The 5,157-nt window shown below is 38.2% G+C and overlaps 1 long non-coding RNA gene across 1 annotated transcript in view; it reads left to right on the top strand.

Annotated features, from left to right (window-relative positions):
• LOC106869373 (uncharacterized) overlaps positions 1 to 1,661 on the top strand; it is a 7,552-nt gene extending 5,891 nt beyond the window's left edge. Inside the window, exon 3 of the long non-coding RNA XR_001409395.2 lies at positions 539 to 1,661. This is a non-coding gene — a long non-coding RNA (uncharacterized LOC106869373). The remainder of the gene's footprint in view (positions 1 to 538) is intronic.
• Positions 1,662 to 5,157: the final 3,496 nt, after the last annotated feature.

Below are 5,157 nucleotides of genomic sequence, written 5' to 3'. Positions count from 1 at the left end.
CAAATAAATAAATAAATAAATAAATAGAACTCCCAAAAGGGGGAGGCGCTTCGAAAAAGAAAAGGTTACACGTGGAAAAACCCAATAACAACAACATCGAAAAATACCTTAAGAATGAGAACCCAGGTTCGAAATTTCCCCAAGACACCTGATGAAGGCTGGAGGGTACATCAGCCAAAACGTTGTGTTAGCAACAAACAGCATGAAGACAAACATCCGTAAAATGTAAATAATGAAAACTTATTCGTATTTGCATTCGAATTGCCTATCTATCTATATATATAAAGACATATCCATTCATCCATCAGCACACACACATATACACATACTAAGCATTGCCGTTGGCCGTATGTCTGATACGAGTGGCTGAGATAATTTTTCTCGGGTAGAGCAAGCGTGATCTTTTTTAAATCCCGCTTACCCTCATTACCCATGACCCGGTCTTATTTTGAGTCCTCGTTGGTCGTCGCGAACTGTTACTATCGGTCGATGTTTATATTTTAACAATTTCATTTAAATCTTTATTTTCCATTTACAGGGTTTGAATATTCCATGGGCTCCAGGTATTATATTAGGAACTGGATGTATAGTTTCTGCCATTTTACTTCATATATATCTACCAGAAACAGGAAACCTTGTTTTACCACAGAAAATCGACGATGTGATTTGATTAAGAGATATTGAACTGAGAGTGTATAGCGTGTAAGAAATGTATTCATTATTGCATTTATAAAATACTGATACATTGACAATACCTTGCATCAATGCTATAATCTACTGCAGAATATATCTACAGACTTTTGCAAACACCGTATAAAGTAGACAAATATAAATGCTTTGTCTTTATATTTTTCTGTCCATGTTTAGAAGAAATGCAAGAAAAAAAAAACAAGCAACAACAATAAAAAAAAGCAAAAACAAAAACAAAGCAAAACAACAAACAAACAAAATATTTCACGTATAGTTCATCTTTTAATTGTGTGTAGTTAGAACGTAAAGTGAGAATTATATGTGGGAATTCAGGCTTTTCCGCTTTTATTATTAATATGTTGCTGTTAAGGATTGCTTTAGCCAATTACATAATACAATCTTGTAAGTCAATCCTACTTGGAATTACTGCATAATGGAGTTTAAAGAAATGTAATTAAATGAGCACTTAATTTTCGTAGATTATTTTTGTTAGCGATTATTTATTAATTGCAATAGATTTTTTATGCTTGTATATAACTTCTCTAGATGGATATATCTGTCCATGATGACAACGGACAAGACATTTATATCTGTCTATCACACCTAAAACTTAAAGGATACACTCTATAGTATATAACAGTATAATGAAAATGACGAATAATCGCATCTGTAAATACATCAACGACTTATTTGTGGATGTCGATACCATATAGAACAACGGTTCAACTACTTTTCCCTATTTGATTATTAATTTTTTCTGGTGGACCCCCATAACCACATTATGTATAAAAACTAGTTTTAAAGAAACTTCTTTCAAAGTTCCTATTTTTTAATCACACATTCCCTTGTGTAAGTTTGCAATAACAATCTCTGAGAGAACATATTTTAGTGGCCGAAAACATGTTGAACAATCTAAAGCATCAGAGAAAGAAAGCTACTTGTTTCTTGCAATAAATTCAACTAAAGCAAAATTTATTTCATGGACTTCTAAAACACTACCGTGGATCGATCGCCAATTTGCTATTTTGCTTCCGTGGAGCCCCTTCCTCCAATCGTATAGGGAACCTCAGTGGTCATATGGACGCCAGTTGAGAACCATTGGTCCAGAATGTAGATGTATTAGAGAGTCAATACATATCGTTACATCATATTTACAAAGAGTTTGTTATTCTTGAATAATTCTCTATTACATTTGTCTTTCAACGTATACGTAATGTATGTGATGTGAGAAGAGACACTCTTAGTATCTATTAAACCATAAACTATACTGACGTTAATGATAATGATTAGTAATTATGATGATGATGATGATAATGATGATGATGATAATAATAATGATAGTAATAATAATAATGATTTCAAATTTTTGCACAAGACCAGCAAGTTCGGAGAGAGGGTAAATCGATTACATCGACCCCAGTGTTCAACTGTTTTATATCCTGGTGTTGGATACATAATTTAACGAAGTGGGGGAAAGAAACTAAAGTGTTCACACGACGCACTAGGGTTACTATTACACGAGGACAGTTCTTTATTTTATAGTAATGTGTCAGTCCACTTTTAGATGGACTCGGCTGATAACCGGATCCGTCCTACGCGCGTTAACAGCTCTTCGACAAAGCTCCACAAGTTTGTAATTTTCGGATACTGGACGAGTGCATGCAGAACGGTTTCATCGTCCTGAGACCACCTGGGACAAGTCCGTCTGACAGCTCTTCTGTGTCTGAAAAACTTGGCTCGAACCGGCAGAGCTCCCCGGAAGCACTGCCAGGCCAGAGATTTCTGGAAATTATCTATAGTTTCCACGAGGACGACGCCTTTCTTGCCCGCTACTAATCCCCTATAGAACTCGATAGCAGAACTTCCACCTACCGCGTGCCCGACTGGCAGAAAGCTGTGAGCGTTTGCCGACACACCAGGTGGTATGCACCCTTTTTGGTTTTACGCTTGATCCAGGACTATAACTTCGTCAATGAGACAAGCTGCAGAAAATCCTGTCTGACAAACGGCGACCACACCCGCTCATCGTTAAGAAAACACTGGAGATGTCGCAACCTCAGTGCCTGTCTGCGCAGCATTAGCTACGGCATGCCCAGTTCTCCACTCTGCGGTTGTTGACAGCAAATGAATCGTCTGACGAGCGAAACAAATCTCTTCCACGGTCATTGGAAGAGCAAGCGCTCCAGCTTGATAAGTCACGAAGTAGGGAAAGGGCCGACGGTCAGGCGGTAGTAGATGACGGAAGCGATGTACGCATTCGCCACTTCCACCCGACGTACTATGCGAAGCACAAAACTTCAATCTTCAGCTTTTGTAGAGTAGAAGTCCCCGCTAACAATTCTTTCATTAGATCCCGCACTTTCTAACGCTGACCTGATTATCGGTTTACTTGACGTGATAATATCACGTCAAGTCGTTTCCGAGATTTTTGTTTGTTCGTCAGTTTGCGACGATTCAGTCTCGCTCCCAATACGTCACCAGATCCTTAAGCGATTCCTTAAACGTATCATACGCCTCTCTCTCAAGCATGCTCTCTGCCATCGAAATGCTTAACTGTCTCTCATCGAGTTCTCTATTTATTTGTTTTAGTTTTTAAATCTTTCTTTACTCTATATCCTGTATTCTACTCCATCGATTTACCCACCTTCCTTGCTCTATCGTTCCATCCTCCTTTTCCAGCAAACCAACTCAGAAATGGCCTGGTTTCTACTGCTCCAGTGACGTCGACGCCACTAAAATCATTGTTATTTCCAGACAATAAGTCTCCATTACAAAGAAGAGCGGGTTCTGAATTTCGAAATTCAACCTCTCCATTACTCCTGCTAGAGTATAACACAATCACTTTCTTGTGTTTTATGTGGGTGGTAGTTCTAAGACACCACCCATTTTAACACAATCTCCCGGTCCTAAAAATGTTTTTAGTGGAGTTCAGACAGTGCAAACATTACAGATAGGCAGCCAGAAATATAACGCTTTCATGAAGCACTGATCTCTTCAAGCATTTTACGGAATCCAATGGACAATTCTTTCAATGCAACGTGTCTGTCCCTATTTATTAATTGTAGAGTCTTCATTTCTCGGTTGACAGTGAGAAGTCGCGATTCTGACTAGAAACAATAGTCACCGAAAAACATGCTATTTCATTTAAATACCACAAAACCAGCAATTTCGAGGGAAGGGATAAATTGATTACATCAATCCTAGTCCTCAACTAGTGCTTATTTTATTACCCCGAAATGATGAAAGACAAAGCGGACTCCGGCGATATTTGAACTAAGAATGTAAAATCGGAAGAAATGCCGCTAAGCATTTTTGTCGTCACGGTAACGACTCTGCTAGCTCGCCACCTTAATTAACTGCATAAATATTGAACAAACAATTAAATATTAGGTTTCCCGGAAAGTTCTGGATGTTTTTAAAGCTAAATCTTTTAATGCTTCATTGAAAACACCTGAAACTTAAGACAGTGAAAACTTTGGCGTTGCTTGAAGTGGCAGTGCATCTCCTCTTTCTTCCTGAGTAGAAATAGATTTATCTTTCATTCCGGTTACCCTTTATTAACATTTGAAATGGATAACCAAAAATTTCATATTCGCGTTATAATGTGTTTTTGTTTTGAAAAAAGGAGAAAATGTCGCAAAAACTTCCAAAAACATTTGTGAAGTTTATGGTGATGATGCTGTAAGTGAATCAATTGTTCGAAGGTAGTTTGCAAAATTTGAAGCTGGAGTGTTTAGCATAGAAGATGACTGTCCCAGTGGAAGACCTTCAAAATTGGATGAAGGTATTTTGTAAGCAAAAATCGAAGAAAACTCAAATTTCACGACTAGAGGACTTGCAGAAGAGCTGAACGTTTCTAAAAGTACGGCTTATGAACACCTAGTGAAACTAGGATACATACATAGGAACACAAAGCGACAAGGTGGTGGTCCACGATGAAGTCAGGTCAGCTATGGCTTTGACTTTGGTCACTGGAACTTTAGCTATTTGAAGGGTTTCTAGCATCCATGAGTGGAGTCTAGCCACATTGAAAATAGGTTCTGGCGTCGGACACTATTTATCGAAAATACAATGAATACTATCTCCAGCTTCGAAGCCACAACTATCAGTCCTGTTAAATAACTGGTTAATCTTCAGATGAATTAATTAAGGGAGCCTTCCTCCATTGTGCTGATGCAAAGACAAAAAGATTTGAGAACTGCTTGACATGCAATAAATGAGTGGTTTCAGTTTCGAAGAACAAGCAGGGCCAAGCGAGGTCCTTACATATGTACATATGCGAGTATATCTTTGAACGTGTGTATACGATAACAATAAACGTCGATATCGTTTGCAGAAATGGTAAGAATAACCTGAATTATACAACGAAAGGACATTAATAGCTTAAAGGAAACACACACACACACACACACACACACACACACAGACACACACACACACACACACACACACACACACACACACACA

The sequence above is a fragment of the Octopus bimaculoides genome, chromosome 11, assembly GCF_001194135.2.
Source record: "Octopus bimaculoides isolate UCB-OBI-ISO-001 chromosome 11, ASM119413v2, whole genome shotgun sequence".
Classification (NCBI taxonomy): domain Eukaryota; kingdom Metazoa; phylum Mollusca; class Cephalopoda; order Octopoda; family Octopodidae; genus Octopus; species Octopus bimaculoides.
The sequence above is the reverse complement of the archived record's forward strand: the minus strand, read 5'-3'. Positions and strand labels throughout refer to the sequence as shown.